The sequence below is a fragment of the Mustelus asterias genome, chromosome 3 (genome assembly GCF_964213995.1).
Source record: "Mustelus asterias chromosome 3, sMusAst1.hap1.1, whole genome shotgun sequence".
Lineage (NCBI taxonomy): Eukaryota > Metazoa > Chordata > Chondrichthyes > Carcharhiniformes > Triakidae > Mustelus > Mustelus asterias.
The window spans coordinates 21103481-21121943 of NC_135803.1; the positions used below are offsets into that span (position 1 = coordinate 21103481).

Genomic DNA, 18463 nt, shown 5'->3' on the forward strand with positions numbered 1-18463 from the left:
GTTTAAGAAGGCGTGACATCAGTGATGTTTGTGTACTTTTTTTATTGAATAACTTAAAAGATGGAGGGGAAATTGCTGGAATAATTGACAAAGCAATTGGGTGCTCCTCTGGGGGATTTTCTGGATGATAAATATGATGGGCTGAATGGCCTAAATTGATAATTATCTTGTGACAACAGTCTTAAATTATGGAATGGACTGTAAATTTTAAAAAGTGAAGTATTTTATGTGCAAGTTGCTATTAGGACTTATTTTGAAAATTTCAGTGGCAAAATATTTTGCTTAATCTTGCTATTATCCAATCACTTCAGCCGTAAGTTGAGTTTTAAATTCCAAGAGATAAAAGAGTGTGGTACCTCAGGGGCATGACCATGCCAGGTCGATGGAAGAACAACAAAGACCATAATGCACCCTGTATTGTGCTCATAATAAATGAGCAGATGGTTGGCGGAAATTCAGTCCTATTCAGTTTCTGAAGCATTACATTCTGCGATTCATTTTGTTCTTTTTACCCCGACATGGCCAGGTACAGGAATAAATTTACATCCAACAGAACAGAAATACATAGTTGTGTAGATCAGCATCCTTACTTTCAGCCATTATTTTCAGGTAACAAGACCAAAGCTAACTGTAGTGCGTATGAACAGAATCCAAACAGAAAACTTATTGGCTTACTGAGTGCTTATTTACAAACGCCGCTCATGCCCATGTACACTATTATAGAATTGCTTTTATTAGAGTATCTGTAATGGGTTAAGGCATATACTGAGTGCTCATGTACAAATTCAGAGAGTTTGTGTACCACTCATACCCATGTACACTATTATAGAATTGCTTTTATTAGAGTGTCCATAATGGGTGAAGTATGTATGTAGTGTTAGCTGGAATCACCAGTTGGTAGTAATTTTTGGCAGGTCAGACTTTACGAACTCAAACTTCATGTCAGGATTTAGATAAATAATCTAATCCATGTGAAGTGAATTTAACTTTGTTGGAAGTGCCATTCTTTTGTTGGGAAATTATGCTAATTATACCATCACCGTGCTACATTTGTTCATATAGATAAATCCTACAGTAGTGTTCGAAGAAGAATAGAAAGTTCTCACCATATCCTGCCCAAGAATTATTTCATGACCATTTCCACCCAAAAACACAATGAACTGGTCATTTATCACATTCCTAGGATTTTAATCTGCAGCAAAATGGCTGCTGCTCTTGCCGATTGAAGTTCCAAGTTATCTATGATTAGTGGCACGCTTTTCTGCTTCTGAGAAACACGATAAGATACTTTAGAATCATAGAAACATACAGTGCAGAAGAAGCCCTTTGACCCAGCGAGTCTGCACCAACACATGAGACACACCTGACTTCCGACCTAATCCCATTTACCAGCACTAGGCCCATAGCCTTGAATGTTACGATGTGCCAGGTGCTCATCCAGGTACTTTTTAAAGGATGTGAGGCAACCCGCCTCTACCACCTTCCCAGGCAATGCATTCCAGACTGTCACCACCCTCTGGATAAAAAACTTTTTCCTCACATCCCCCGAACCTCCTGCCCCTCACCTTGAACCTATGTCCCCTTATGACTGACCCTTCAGCTAAGGGGAACAACTGCTCTCTATCCACTCTGCATGTCCCTCATAATCTTGTACACCTCAATCAGGTCGCCCCCTCAGCCTTCTCTGCTCCAACAAAAACAACCCAAACCTCTCCAACCTCTCTTCATAACTTAAACGTTCCATCCCAGGCAGCATCCTGGTAAATCTCCTCTACACCCCCTCCAGTGCAATCACAACCTTCTTGTAATGTGGCGACCAAAACAGCACAAGTACTCTAGCTGTGGCCTCACCAAAGTTCTATACAACTCCAACATGACTTCCTTGTTTTTGTAATCTATGCCTCGATTGATAAAGGCAAGTGTCCCATATGCCTTTTTCACCACCCTACTAACATGCCCTTCTGCCTTCAGAGATCTGTGGACAAACACTTCATAAATGTTTTTTGTTTTTCCATGTCAAATCTGCCCCACTTGTATGTTGGTACGCTAAATTGCAAATACAGCTTTGAAGGAATAGCACATGCCCGATCCTGACTGGTGCAAAGTTGAATGAAGGTGGCTTAAAACCAGAAATATAGAAACTGCATTGTTGCCTTGTATGAATGATCCATTTTTCCATATCCTACCTAACCCAGTTTATATTTGCTAGACGCTTTTCAAAGCAGTCAGTTCTGAATTTGGTTTGTTCTTGTGCAATTAACAGCAGAACATTTTTGGATACCCCTGACAAGCATTGAAACAGAAGATAGGAACATGAGGAGGCCATTTGGCCCTTCGAGCCTGCTCCGCCATTCATCACGATCATGGCTGATCGTCCAACTCAATAGCCTAACCCTGCTTTCTCTTCATAACCTTTGATCCCGTTCGCCCCAAGTGCTATATCCAGTCACCTCTTGAATACATTCAATGTTTTGGCATCAACTACTTCCTGTGGTAATGAATTCCACAGGCTCACCACTCTTTGGGTGAAGAAATGACTCCTCATCTCCGTCCTAAATGGTCTACCCTGAATCCTCAGACTGTGCAAAAGCAGTTTCTTATCTGGAATAGAAATGTATAGAAGATAAGGTTATAATATCTTCATGGACATTCCTTAGTGATGCTTTCTGTAATTTGGCATGCATTGAAGAGTGAAAAGAATAATCAGAAGTTGTTTCTTTTGTGCGAATTTTCTGCCCATTTATATTTGATTCCCACCTCCTCCCCGCAAAAAAAAAGAGGATCAAGGTGTTCTGATGCCCTGGTCAACTTTTTTTCCCTCAACCAAAACATATTAATTAGTCATTTATCTCAAATCTGTTTGTTCACAAAACTAGAGTTGTTGTACTCTAAAAGTAATCCATTGACTGTGAAGTGGCTTAGGATGACCTGAGGGTATGCACATGTAAGTGTGTGCAATTTCTTCCATCACTCTCTCTCTCTTCCCCCCCCATTTCCCCTGATGATACCACAGGGTTAAAAGAACCCTCCAAAGACATGGACAATGCTGTTTAACAACACCGGTCTTGCCAGGTTTTCCTGCACTCATTCACTTTTTATTGTCTTTCACGGAGGGATCCTTCAACTAATGCTTACTCCTCCAAGAAAAGCTGTTGAAAGTTAACACAAAGGTTCTGGTATATTGTGCGAATGGACTACTTTTGGTTAATGCAGTCCATTTTGTGCTTTAACTTGGGGTGGTACAGTGACGCAGTGGTTAGCACTGCTGCTTCACAGCGCCAGGGCCCCAGATTCGATTCCCGGCTTGGGTCACTGTGCAGAATTTGCACGTTCTCCCTGTGTCTGCGTGGGTTTCCTCTGGGTGCATCGGTTTCCTCCCACAGTCCGAAAGACATGCTGGTTAGGTGCGTTGGCCGTGCTAAATCCTCCTTCAGTGTACCCGAACAGGTGACGGAGCGTGGCGACTAGGGGATTTTCACAGTAACTCCATTGCAGTGTTAATGTAAACCTGCTTCTGACACTAAAAAATAAACTTTTAAACTTTAACGTTGTACTATGGAGTGGTGGGAGAGTGCTTGAGGTTATACTCAGAATTCCTGATCTTGTGTAGGCAAGCATTGGTGGGAGGCCTAAATTATCCAGATTGGTTTTGTTGATGTTGAGTGATCATCTCAATTGGCAAGAATAATAATCCCATGCAGGATAACACTTTCTCTTAAACTGTGAACATACCTTGACACAATGGTCGGGATACTGAGTACTTTCTATTGCCGTTAGCCTTTATGTACGTCTTCTCTTTCTTTTTATACCACCCTTCCTTCCAAAAAGGAAAACTCCACAATCTGGAGGTGCTGTGAACAGACAAGCTACTAAAAGTGCCCCTCAAATAAGTTAATGAAATCGGGTTTTACATTTGGCTTGTACAACTGATAGGCTTCTAAAATCTTGAAAAACTGGTGTCTCTTTGTTGTGCTCACTGTAAGTAATGAACTACTTGCTTGTTCCAAAGCATAAATGAAATGTGGCACAATAAAAAAAATCTCATTGGCTTACGATGGAAACCCTTACAGTGAGGCTCGGCTACAGTTCTGCAAAAGACTGTGCACACCCTTTCCTTCCACTTCTGTGAGGCACCAGAGAGTTTGTTTTTTTGTTTTCTGAGTTCAGGTATTTCTCGATTGCCAACAACGAGTAAAGCATATCTACCAGAATCTTTGATTGATGTTTCGTTAGAGATGCTGATATTACTGTTGAGATGCTACTTGTGCTGTGGTGGGGTGTGGTCCAGACAGGATGTTTTATGTAGTTTCTATATCAGGAAGACTGCTATGGGGCAGAATTAGTGTATCGGAGAGGGGTGTGAGCTAGAGACAGTGCTTTTCCAGTTTCTGTATTAGTAAGCAATGAACAAACACTGATATCCACAAATTGAATTAATTAATTTAATTTCATCATTATTGCTGAGATAGCACATGGAAATTGAGCACAATCACTTCAGAAGAAGTTATATATATTTGTATTTATGTAGCACCTTGTCATCTTGAAATGCCTTGGCTTCAAACATAATTAATTTCATTTGAAGTGAAATGAGGGTTATTGTAAAAACAAGCAAGCCTGTGAACCATTATTTATTTGCCAGCAATGTCCTGCCGTGAGACAGATTACAATGGAAAATGTTCGTGACAAATACACAAAGAATAAGAGAGAATTAGTATGAAGCGTGGTATAAAAATCCTCAGCTTTACAATGGGTAGGAGAACTATTCTCCGGGGGCGGCACGGTGGCACAGTGGTTAGCACTGCTGCCTCACAGCGCCAGGGACCCGGTTTCGATTCCCAGTATGGGTCACTGTCTGTGCGGAGTCTGCACGTTCTTCCCGTGTCTGCGTGGGTTTCCTCGGGGTGCCCTGATTTCCTCCCACAGTTCAAAGACGTGCTGGTTAGGTACGTTGGCCATGCTAAATTCTCCCTCGGTTTACCCAAACAGGCGCTGGAGTGTGGTGACTAGGAGATTTTCACAGTAACTTCATTGCAGTGTTAATATAAGTCTACTTGTAAATAAACTTTAAACTATTCGTAGAAGAAGGGATTGTTTTGAGCATAGTGCCACGAAGAGATCAGCAATTACTTTCACACGGATGCCTGTAACTTGTTCATCATTATTATGTGCTTTGCTTGATGGGTTGACTATTATCAATTACCTAAAGTCACAACTTCTAGGTGTGAAGCATGATGTCCACATTTATCTGTCGATTTCCAGGAAGTATTTGATAAGGCGCCTCATCAAAGTTATTGCAGTAAATAAAAGCTCATTTAGGTAGAAAGTAATCTATTGGGATAGATAGAAGATTGGCTAGTCAACAGGAAACAGAGAGTTGGCATAAATGGGTCTCTTTCTGGTTTCCAGGATGTGACAAGTGGTGTGCCACAGGGATCAGTGCTGGGGCCTCAACTTTTTACAATTTATATTAATGACTTGGACCAAGGGTATGGTTGTGAAATTTGCTGATGACTCAAGAATAGGTGGGAAAGTAAATTGTGAAGAGGACATATACTCATTGGAATTTAGAAGAATGAGGGGGGATCTTATAGAAACACATAAAATTATGAAGGGAATAGATAAGACAGGTTGTTTCCACTGGTGGATGAAACTAGAACTAGGGGGAATAACCTCAAAATAATGGGTAGCAGATTTAGGACTGAGTTGAGGAGGAACTTCTTTCCCAAAAGGTTGTGAAGCTGTGGAATTCCCTGCCCAGTGAAGCAGCTGAGGCTACCCTGTTGAATGTTTTAAAGCACATTCACCCTGTTGCATGTTGCCCCCTATGAAGATGGCACGGTTAGCTGGGGCCTGTAACTGGGAGAAGACCTGCAGCTGCTTCCCCACTCAGTGCAAATGCAGGACTGGTGGGTTCTCACTCGGTTTTTGCGACCCTGTCCACCGGCTGGGTCCATTGTTTCCCCTGCACTCCACTTTGGAGAGAGACTGAGGCAAGCAAGGCAAAGCCAGGGTTGGTTGCTGCCGAGGCCAGTGCTGGACGCAGTCTCTGTGGAGGGGGAGTTCATGACTCCAGCGGCTGTTTCTGTGACCCCCCAAAATGGGGTCATGACCTACAGTTTCAGAAGCACTGAACTAGGTAAAGATTTGTTTGTGATTTAGGTATAAATAGTGTTAAGTCTGCTTGAGTGTAAGTCAGCAAGCCCTGAAGTAGCATCTCCAGCGTGGAAAATTGCAAGTAAAACATTTACCAGTTTACAATGGAAAAGTTGCATGAGAATAGAGAGACCAGTTGTAGTGCGCTGACCTCTGCCTCAGCTGATTCAATGTAGACCCATAATACTCTAGTCTGTATAGTTAGTACAGTGTTTCCACTTGTTAAGACTGAGATGTTATATAAGTGGATGGCTCTCAAATGCTGACAGTACTTGTGAAGAATATAATGAACAAGTAAAACTATAGAACATTCATAAATTAATGTTCCAAATTTTAAAACCAAGTCTGCTGTTTAATCTACTCAAATATTTGCACCAAACAATATGGTGTTAAATATGAGTACAAACACTTGTCCATATCTCAAAATGAAAGGGCAGTATGTCGGCACAGTGGTGAGCACTGCTGCCTCACAGCGCCAGGAACCTGGGTTCGATTCCCGGTTTGGGTCACTGTCTGTGTGGAGCTTGCACGTTCTCCCTGTGTCTGCGTGGGTTTCCTCCGGGTGCTCCGGTTTCCTCCCACAGTCCGAAAAGTGCGTTGGTTAGATGCATTGGCCATGCTAAATTCTCCCTCAGTGTACCCGAACAGGCGATGATGGAGTATGGCGACTAAGCGATTTTTACAGTAACTTCATTGCAATGTTAATGTAAGCCTACTTGTGGCACTAATACATAAACTTAAAACAGCGTTAATCATATGTATACAAAGTATCAGAATGGAAAAGTTTTAAAGTATCATTACTGAATCTTGAAATAAAAGATAAATTGAAAATGCGAAAGATGGACTGGACACAACAGGAAAATTGGAATATCATTGGTTGTCCAAGGAGATGACATAACCAGAAAAGCCTGTATTATCTCATGGCACTTATTGGGTTCTCCACAAATTTCCCATGAAAAAGATGAAGGTGTTCTTGCCTGTTATCCGGAAAACTCAAGCCATAATCAGTTATGACCTTAATTACCATCTGCACACATTAGCATAATAGGAAGCACAGAGTAGCCCCAATGAAGCATGGTACTGAATATTTCAGTTTGTGCTTTCCAAGTTAGTTACAGATAATATCAAAATTAAAAAAAAGCTGGATAATCTCAGCAGGTCTGGCAGCATCTCTGGAGAGAGAAACAGAGTTAACGGGGGGAGTTCTCCGGCTACCCAGCCGCGCGGTTCTCGGTGGCGGGAGGGGATGTGCTGTTCGCTGGCAGCGGGATTCTCTGATTCTGCCGCTGTCAATGGGATTTCTCATTGACATCACCCCACATCCCGCGAAACTCACGGGAGGGGATGTACTACCAGTGGGACCGAAGAATGCTGCCGGTGTGAACGATCAGAGAATCCAGCCACCCCCCCCCCCCGCCATTTCAATTAATGGTGCGTTGGCACTGCATGTTTCATACCACATGCTGCAATTTGGCTACGTACACATGATGGCTCTTTGTCAGTCTGCTTAGTCCACTTGTTGTCCATCTGCCTATGGAGTTTTAGTGCTTGGGTCAAGAGTCCAGTGGCCGGAGTTCAGTCGTCGTCTTGACAGCATTAGTCCACTGGTTTTCAGGTCAGAAAACTTACGTTAACAGGAGGACCGCGTGAAGGTTGCTGTGAAAAGCCTCACCGTCCTTATTGGAACATGCTCCACATCCCGCAAACTGATGACAGTCCGACCTCTCGATGACATACCCCCTGGTTCCCTGCAAACATCGCCAGCTGGTGAAGTCCCCCGGCTTTCAGCCTTCCAGGGAAAATCTGGACAATCCTCAACCGCCTGAGAACGGGCCAGGGAAGATGTGGCCACTTACTCCACAAACAGTGGCCTTACAAACAGAACCATCTCCTAATTCATTTACAATCACACTTTTAGAATCAGCTCTCAAGCCCTTGGTTCTCCGTTCACCTTGACATGCTCGCAGTTACCAACCTGTTCAGCCACACGCTCACCACCTTCTTCTAATGCCCTTGTCCCCTTTAGATCCATTATTTATCTTACTCTGGTCCTTTCCCCGGAACGACTCTCACCTTGCTTTGTAAGCGACTCCCACTGTACCTGTAATTACCCTCTTGCCGCGCTGCACAGATCCCCACTACATTCACTGGCAGTTTTATTTTTGAGTGTTTTATTGTTGCAAGGGGAATAGCGCTCAATTTACTTTACAGGCTCCCATTTCGAGGAAAGCTTTTTTGAGAGAAGATCACTTCAATAAGGGTGAGATGAAAGCAAAATACAGCAGATGCTGCAAATCTGAAATAAAAACAGAAAAACTCAGCTGGTCTGGCAGTGTCTATGGAGCGAGAGAAATAGAGTTAACGTTTCGGATCCAAGTGATCCTTCTCCAGGGTTGAGATATATCAGTTCCAGTCTGACCTTTTATTGCCTTTTACTTAGGGTTCTGGAGGTTTCTCTTTAAACCCCTGATTAGGGGCCACAAAAGGTGTATCATAGAATCCCTACAGTGCAGTAGGAGGCCATTCGGCCCATCAAGCCTGCACCGACAACAATCCCACCCAGGCCCCATCCCCTCAACCCCACGCATTTACCAGTTCCAGTCCCCCCGACACTATGGGGCAATTTAGCACGGCCAGTGCACCTAACCCGCACATCTTTGGAGTGTGGGAGGAAACCGGAGCACCCGGAGGAAAACCACGCAGACACAGGGAGAACGTGCAAACTCCATACAGACAGAGATGCAAGCTGGGAATTGAACCCGGGTCCCTGGTGCTGTGAGGCAGCAATGCCAACCGCTGTGCCACCGTGCCACCCCATGGATTGATGGACTGAAATCCACAGATGGCAGCCCTGCCTTTCCATTTAATTTTTGAAAAATCAGACTGTACAACTTCTCCACTGCTCAGCTCGCCTGAACTTGTGGTTCTTCAACATGCAAAAGCTTTCCCAGCTACTCTATTTTAATTATTTCAACTTTATTCAATGTATCGGCCTATTGACAATATTAAAATTAAATGAATGAAAAACCTTTATCTTCCCTTACCATATGTATGTGTGTGTCAGTCAAATATGAGTTGAAAATAAAATGTCTTAGCTCGCCATGAATGCTAAATCATAACCATTCATGGCAAATTAAAAACAGACATTTTATACATAGAGTAGGTCCTGTTCTGATTATTTTCCAAGATTATTTCTATTCAACAAACACACGCTCCGATTTCAATGGCAAGAACCATGGAATAGAGTGCACACTGCTGTAACTAATTTCTGCCCATCACCTTGCATTTTGCGTCACACTTTTCTGTCATTCAGTAGCTCATTTTCATACATATCTCCAAAAGGATTTTCGACCACCACAGACAGTACTTAAATGGCCCTAAGCAAAGTCACAAATGATATCCCATGTATCTGTGACCATAGTATATTATTCCTCCTCGGGCCAGCACGGTGGCACAGTGGTTAGCACTGCTGCCTCACAGCTCCAGAGACATGGGTTCGATTCCCGACTTAGGTCTCTGTCTGTGTGGAGTCCGCACATTCTCCCCGTGTCTGTGTGGGTTTCCTCCAGGTGCTCCAGTTCCCCCCACCCCCGGTCTGAAAGACGTGCTGGTTAGGTGCATTGGCCATGCTAAAATCTCCCTCAGTGTACCCGAACAGGCGCCGGAGTGTTGCAATTAGGGGATTTTCACAGTAACTTCATTGCAGTGTTAATGTAAGCCTACTTGTGACTAATAAATAAACTTTAAGCCTTTAATATAGTCAATCACATAATCCGCCTCCAAAATCTCCTGTCTGTTGTTCAGACAAGAGTCATACGGACTCAGAATGTTAACTCTGTTTCTCTCGCCACAGATGCTGCCAGACCTCCTGAGCTTTTTTTTTAGCATTTTATGTTTTCAGGACTTCTACAAAGTTTGAATTACATTTACCCATTCTGTTTCCATGTCTCGTCAGACCCATTTCTTTCAGTCACTATTCAAGCTAATCTGAAGTGTGACACGGTTTGTGCCTCAGTCTTAATGTTGAAAGTGAATTTCATGTCCTCACAAGTCTATAGAAAGAATATTCTCCTGTCCTCTGTTTCCTTACAACATTTAAAAAGCATTAAAATGAGCACTTGAAATGCCATAGCATTCAAGACCATGGACCAGGTTTTGGAAAAGGGAATTAGAATAGATAGGTGCACGATAGCCCAGACACGGTGGGCCTCTTTCTGTGCTGCAAATCTCTGTGACTCTAACTGCGTTTTAATATAAAGGCATCCAACTGATCTGGGAATCACCCTCTGACTGAGGCTCCCAATGTAAAATAACTACATCTTTACTGATGCGGATGCAGACCAAGTAAAAACGACAGTGAAATCATTTAATATTAAAGTCTTTTAGATCTGGCAGAGGGAAGTGAAGAAATCAATTAAGAACTGCTGTAAACTTCAAGTACCAGGGATTTGGGGTGGGGTGGGGGGTGGGTGCAGAGTTGTGTTTTGTGTTTGTTTGCAGGATGTAGGCATCGCTGGCTAGGCAGCATTTATTAGCCATCCCTAATTGCACTTGAGAAGGTGGTGGTGGGCCACCTTCTTCAACCTTCCAGATGTTCCTTTCTGAGTTGACTTATAAATGCTCAATTCAAATATCAACGCAGATGAGCCTTGAATCTACTTATTGATCATGGTTATCATGATTGAAACAATTATACTGAATAACAACTTGGTAATGGGCACTTGCTTCTTTCGTTACCGTGATAACCCCACGAGGTCCATGGGAAATCACTGATTGATCTTCCCGTGGGGCGTGTTGAGATTGAGTTCCCCTGGGAGCAGGCAGTGGCCTGCCCAGCTGAAACTCATTACTTGAGCCTTTTATAACGCAGGCCCGGGACTGGGCCTGCTGAATTGTAGTCTCAGGCAGGGACTAGTGTGTGTACACCACAGTGATGATTTTACTTTGCATTCTGTAATAAACTATGTTCCTTTCTAGTCGGGCTTCCTGAGTCATTAATTTTACATAAACAATTGCCCCAGGATGAGTACCATGCACCGGGCCAATACAACAGTCTGCATCGCGTCAAGGGATTCTTGAGGTTAGACCAGCTCAACTGGACCATTTGTTCACAAATGTTTCAAAGGTGTCTTGAGAATGAGGATAAATTCAACACTATTCAACATCCCAAGCATGGAAGCATTGTAGTGAGTGGAATTTGTTTTTTAAAGCACCCAAAGTAGGTGTTTTACCACTGGCACACATTACTAAAATGAAATAGTGCAGTTTGCCCAGTTTAAGTCGGCTTGTGGATTAGAAAGAAGATGCCCTTTCGGGGCGGGAGTGTCGGGGTGGGAAAGAAGCCATTGTTAAAGATATTATGGGTACAATTAGATAGGCAAGAGTGGAACAAAGCAAAGGCCATCCCACCAAGCTAGACAACAGTGAGATGGATGTAAAAGAAGATACTTTAATTAATTAAGTCAAAGGCTGCAAAGAGGTTAAGGACAAAGGGGGAGCATATAGTCACAATGAATGCTGTTTGTGTCTTTTCATTTCTTATTCCATTAGGGGGAAATACTAAGATTGAAAGGATTCAAAGAGTTGGAAGAGAGATAGGCCTAGACCAGTGAGGTGAAAACTCAGCCCCAACCTTCGAGAGGAGAGCATGGTTTGTAACGGGACAGTACTTAGTGAGGAGAGATAGATTGAAGGTGTTTTTTTTAACAGAAAATTAAAGGGATAAACTGTAAAAGAGGTGCAGGAACAAAGGGACCTCGATGTACATGTACATAAGTCATTAAAGGTGGCAGAGCATGTAGTTAATAAAACATATAGTATCCTAGGTTTTATTAATAGGGGCACTGAGTACAAGAGTGAGGAGGCCATGTTGAACTTGTATAAAATATTAGTTAGGCCTCATCTGAAGTACTGCATCCAGTGTGGAGGAACTTCACAACAGTGATTCCAGGGATAAGTAATTGTAGCTGTGAGGATAGATTGGAAAGGTTGGATCTGTTTTCCTTGGAGAAAAGAAGGCTGAGAAGAGACTTGATAGAGGTATTCAAAATCCTGAGGGGGATGGACAGGGTAAATAGTGAGAAACTGTTCCCTCAAGAGTACATCAAGAATTAGAGGGCACAGATTCAAAATAATGGGCAAAAGAAGGAGAAGTGATGCGAGGAAAATGTCTTCAGCCGGAGGGTGGTTTGAGCCTGAAATGAACTGAGAGGGTAGGGGAGTCCGGTTCGATCGAAGTATTCAAAAGGGAATTGGATTGCCATCTGAAAAGAAAGAATGTGCAAGGTTACAGGGATGAGGCAGGGGATTGGGATGAGGTAGAATGCTCTTTCAGAGAGCCAGAGCAAACCTGATGGACTGAATGGCCTCGTTTTGCACTGAAAGGTTTCTGTAATTCTGAGGACTTACATTTATATTAAACCTTTTACAATCACAGAATGTTCCAAAGTGCTTTACAGCCAATGAAATGCTTTTGAAGTGGAGTATTTGTTGTGATATTGAAAACATGGCAGCCAATTAGCGCCCGATGAAATCCAGCAAACAGCAATATGATAATGATCACGTTATCAGCTTTCTGATGTTGATCAATATTGGCCACGATACTGGGGATACTGCCCCTGTTCATCTTTGAAATAATGCCATGGGATCTTTTACGTTCAGAGGCCAGAGCAGGGCTTGGTTTAAATGTCTCAATTGAAAGATGACATCTCTGACAGTGCAGCACTCTCCTGTGTTGTACTGGGCATATCAGCCTCAGTTTTCTGTGCTCAGAGGGGGACTTGAATCCACAGCCTTCTGAATGAGAGACAAGAGTGTTACCCACTGAACCACAGCTGACGCTCAAGGAGAGAGCGATGACGAATGGGAAGAGATAGTCATTGAGGATAGGGAACCATTTACAATATTAGCTTGTAGTCGCAGACCAATAAAGGAAGTTGAGCAGTGCAGAGTTTGCTGGTCGTTGAAATGGGGATCAAGAGTGCAATCACTCAATCTCATTGCTGCAATGAGACGGGGGAGAAACTATTCCGAAAGAAATATGAATGTTTTCAATAGCTTGTCATAGATTAAACACAAACATGGACTGGCTGGCCGGAATAGCCTGACTGCTTGTATTTTTTATGTACTCCTTCAGAACTGCATCGTGTCATCTTCATAGAATCATAAAATCCCTACAGTGCAGAAGGAGGCCCTTTGGCCCATCGAGTCTGCACTGAGCACAATCCCACAATTCCCATATCCCCTCATATTTACCCCACTAATCCCCCTGACACTAAGGGTCAATTTAGCATGGCCAATCAACTGAACCCGCACATCTTTGGACTGTGGGAGGAAACCGGAGAACATGGAGGAAACCCACGCAGACACGGGGAGAACGTGCAAACTCCACACAGTAACCCAAGGCCGGAATTGAACCCAGGCCTCTGGCGCTGTGAGGCAACAGTGCTAACCACTGTGCCAACGTGCTATCATCTTAGATTATGTGCTAATATTCCTGAAGTGAAGCTTGAACCCACAATCTTGAGTCACAGAAGAGATGATTCTTAACTGAGCCAAGTCGTCAGAGTGGTTAAATAATCCTCAAATGCTTACCATTGACTATTTCACTTGAAGATTGGCCACTCGGGTAAGATATTGGAGGATTGCTGGCACTGTGGAACTGTACTGCAGCCTAACTCTTCATCTTCAAGGGAAATTAGAAACTTTTGGCGGGGGGAGGGAATACCTGTGTGCCATTTTGTAATAAAATAAATAATGACTGCGGTTTACATATATTTTAAAAGTTATGCTTCATTTTTTTTGAATGAGAAACTGGGACGTGGTCTGATATAGAATCATAGAATCCCTACAGTGAAAAGGAGGCCATTTGGCCCATTGAGTCTGTACTGACAACAATCCCACCCAGGCCCAATCCCCGTAATCCCATGTATTTACCCAGTTATACCCCTAACTTAACATCTTGGGACACCAAGGGACAATTTTACATATCCAGTCAACCTAACTGCACACCTTCGGAGTGTGGGAGGAAACCGGAGCACCCGGAGGAAACCCAGGGAGAATGTGCAAACTCCACACAGACAGTCACCTGAGGCCGCAATTGAACCCGGGTCCCTGGCGCTGTGAGGCAGCAGTGCTAACCACCGTGCCACCCTAAGATAATACATTATAAATATACATTTCACAATTGTGGCAGAAACATGCCTTGAGAAATGTACAGAGTTGTGCTGTTTGATATATTTTAGTGTCAGGGGATCTCAATGACGTGAAAATCAACTCGTGTGAAGAATGAGGAAGGCTAAAGCAGCAACAGCTTTCTCTGCGTAGTGTGCAGAAAGCTAAGGCCTGTCAACCTGGTTGCCCGAGGGTTGGTGCACTTGAGGGGCTACTTCCAGCTGCATCTGCTGATGTATCCTATGCAATGGAGGACTGCACCTGGGAAGTAATTGAGTGAAATGATATGGAATATGCTGAACACCTCCTGGACGGAGGTGATTTGTCACAGGTGGAGCATTTGCCCAACTTTCTGGTGCTGTGATGTGGGCATCACTGGCAAGAATCCCCTAGAACCCCTACAGTGCAGAAGGAGGCCATTTGACCTATTGAGTCTGCACCGAACACAATCCCATCCAAACCCTATTCCTGTGACCCCTCATACTTACCCGGCTAATCCCCCTGACACTAGGGTTAATTTAGCATAGCCAATCAACCTAACCCACACATCTTTGGACTGTGGGAGGAAACCGCAGCACCCAGAGAAACCCACGCAGACACGGGGAGAATGTGCAAACTCCACAAAGACAGTCACCCGAGGCTGGAATTGAACCTGGGTCCCTGGCGCTGTGAGGCAGCAGTGCTAACCACTGTGCCACTGTGCCACCCATATGCGACAAGACCAGCATTTGTTACCCAGTCCTAATTGCCCTTGAACTGAGTGGGTTGTTAGGTCATTTCAGAGGCCATTAAAGAGTCAATCATGTTGCTGTGGGTCTAGAGTCACATGTAGATCAGACCAGGTAAGGATGGCAGATTTCCTTCCTAAAGGGATGGGCTTTCACAATAATTGATGATACTTTCATGGTCATCATTGCTGAGGCTGGCTTTTAATTCCAGATTTTTAAATATTGTGCTTTGAATCTGTTGACATTGAGATCTTCCCAGAGATTTCTGCTGTGGCACAACATTATTTTGCAGTGCAGGCTTCTCTCCAGATTTTCATGGATACTTTCAGATGATTCTGAGCAGCTACTGTTTTGGGGATGAAGCTTGAACTGCTGTCAAGCTGAAAATGGGCAGAGTCTGGCATATTCATCCTTACATCACTCAGTTCTCCCATCAATGAAATGGATAGACTGTTCCACCCACTCATGTTGGTGTATATTTTGGAAGTGAAAGCGAAGAATTTATTTCTGCCTAGGTGTTGAAAGCCTGTCTTTGTCCGGATAAAGGAATGCGCCTTTCCTATCTGCTGTGATATTCTGGGCAAAGGCTTTTAACTCCCTGTTAACTAACAGAGTTTCTAGCCTGAGGATTGGTTGAATTCTTTGATAGTCTGTAAGCCGTTGTGAGGGGAGACTTGGGAACACAGCAGAATATGGAGTATGAGAGATAGGAGGAAAGGACTTTGATTTGTTTAAGGGCACTTCCAAAGGGCACTTGCTCAGGCACATAAATCTTGACAATACCTTGCTGGGACGGCACGAGCCTGGTGGTTAGCACTGCTGCTTCACAGCGCCAGAGACCCGGGTTCGATTCCCGGCTTGGGTCACTGTGGAGTTTGCACATTCTCCCCGTGTCTGCATGGGTTTCCTCCAGTTTCCTCCCACAGTCTGAAAGATGCGCTTGTTAGGTGCATTGACCCGAACAAGCACTGGACTGTGGCAACTAGGGGAATTTCGCAGTAACTTCCTTGCAGTGTTAATGTAAGCCTTACTTGTGATTAATAAATAAACTTTACTTTACTGAAATCCCTTTCAATATCCAACAATGCTGTCATTGAGGATAGGTTTTTTGTTGAATCTTCTCCTCCAGTTAGTTGCTTAATTGTCCGCACTATTCACAATTGGATTTGGCCGGGCTGCAGGTCTTAGTTCTGATCCATTAGTTGTGGGATCGCTTAGCTGTTTGACATGCAAGTCATCTTGTTGTAGCTTCACCAGGCTGACACCTCATTTTCAGGCATGCCTGGTGCTGCTCCTGGTACGTCCTTCTGCACGTATCACTGAACCAGTTCCCCCGCTTGATGATAATAGCAGAGAGTGGGACATGCCAGGTTGTAACTGTATACCATTTTGCCGCCGCTGATAGCAGAATTGTATACAACACCTCATGGATACTCAGTTTTGAGATGCTAGATCTGTTAGAAATCAATCCATGCAGCACAATAATTATGTGATACAACTCCAGCAACTCAGGCGAGTGGAGTAGAATACTGCGGCAGTGGGATAGGTTTCTTGCAGAGAATCGCATTTGCCAATTCTGATCACAGGTGCTTAGAATATTGCTTTTCTCCTCATCATGCAATTGAATCCCTGTCTTTTCAGAATATTATTTTAACCACTGGCGGTACATGCAGCTTATTGTGGCTGGTCTAGTTTGGGCAGATCCACTGGAATGTCAGGTTTACGGGTTTACTTCAGGGATACTAAAATGAATGGTTATACAAATCATTCCATTATCTGCATACCTTTTGGATTAAGTTTCCACCCATTTTGGTCTTTACATTTTAATTCTGGAGACAAGAGGGCAGAATCTTCCCATTCCCAGCTGCCACGGGAATCATAGCGGGCGGGACACAGACCATGCAAAAGGTCCGTTGACCTCAAGGCAGGATTTTCCGGCTTTGGGGCGAGCGCAACCGGAAAATCCTGAACCGAGGGTTAGGTCTTAAAATTTCTGTTTTCCATTTTCATTGTACCCAAGAAATGATCCCTGCTTAATACTTCCCAAGAGCCTGCTGCATTACTTGATTTTTGATATTGTTAGATATTCAGGGCCTTCCCTATTTGGTCTGTCTGTTCTCTATGGTGATGCTGCTCGGGCAGGGGGTGGTGGGAGAGAGAGAGAGAGGAGGGTACACACTTCCAACCCTGTACCTTTGCCACTCTGCAAAAAGAAAACGGTTTATGAGAACTTTTAAATTTTAAAATCCCTCATAGAATCCCGACAATACAGGAGGCCATTCGGCCCATCGAGTCGGTACCGACCCCAATCCCACCCAGGCCCTATTCTCGTAACCCCACACATTTACCCTACTAATTCCCCTGACATTTGGGTCAATTTAGCAAGGCCAATCCACCTAACCCGCACACATCTTTGGAGTGTGGGAGGAAACCGGAGTGCCCGGAGGAAGCCCGTGCCGACACGGGGAGAACGTGCAAACTTCACACAGACAGTGACCCGAGGCCGGAATCAAACCCGGGTTTAATTGTATCATCACATTCACTCCTTCACAGAGTTCCTCTACCTATCTGATTCTTTTTTTAGAATTTTAATCCCTTTGGGTATTTAACCCGTGTGTGTGTGTGAGTGCATGCATCTATATATATTTAAACACACGAGCAGATAAAAAGTTTTCTTTTCGTATGTTAACTTCCTTTCTGTAGCAGAAAGATAAAAAAACAGCAAATGTGGTTTCAGCCTGAAAAATGCATTTGTGTGATCTTTATTTTTTTTTGCGGGGGTGGGGGGATTAAAATTAGTCTTCCATTTCATGGCCAAGGGAATGTTTACTTCCTGAATGAATTTTTTAAAAAAAGAAAGTCATGGATATGAACCTGATTACCTGTTTCCAATTTGAACACACACATACAAGAGTTGCCCTGTGCTGCCTGTGTATCCTGTGTACTGGGCAGACTCAAGTAGTTGATGTAAGAATCACAGATGTTCCTCTTTCTCTTTTCCCCCCTCCCCTTCCCCAGCTGTTAGCCACTCATGGACAGCAGCAGGGATGCAGTTGGACGTAGCTTTTAAAAGGACAAGTGTGTGTAGTTGGCATCCTGATAGATGTAGAGGGTGCCTTGTGTGATTGGGTGTGTGTAGGGAAGGGGGGGGGAACGTAGGCTGTAGTTGATTGGTACAGTCTGGTGGAGTCTCAAGTTTCCATTGAAAGCTAACAAAGACTGTTTGAGTGTTCTGTTGGTACTGCAGTGAGAGCATGCTTTCTGAGTCCAGGTAAAAGAGACCTTCTATAATTTATCATTACTACAGCCCGTCTTCGAGTAAGCAATGCCTGCATCCTTTTTCGAGTGTCATATCAGTGATCCTGGAGCCCTAAAGAGCTGATTGCCCTAGTTGCAAAGCCTACTGGAAG

The 18463-nt window shown here is 43.7% G+C and overlaps 1 protein-coding gene across 7 annotated transcripts in view; it reads left to right on the forward strand.

Annotated features, from left to right (window-relative positions):
* The window catches only part of LOC144487666 (transcription factor Dp-2-like), a 187983-nt gene that overhangs the window by 58977 nt on the left and 110543 nt on the right, over positions 1 to 18463 (forward strand). Inside the window, exon 1 of one of the 7 annotated variants that reach the window (XM_078205788.1) lies at positions 18255 to 18324. The exons of the other annotated variants lie outside the window; for them this stretch is intronic. The gene's annotated coding sequence lies outside the window, so the exon portion shown is untranslated. Of the gene's footprint in view, positions 1 to 18254; positions 18325 to 18463 lie in introns of those variants that run through there. 7 annotated transcript variants of the gene reach the window in all.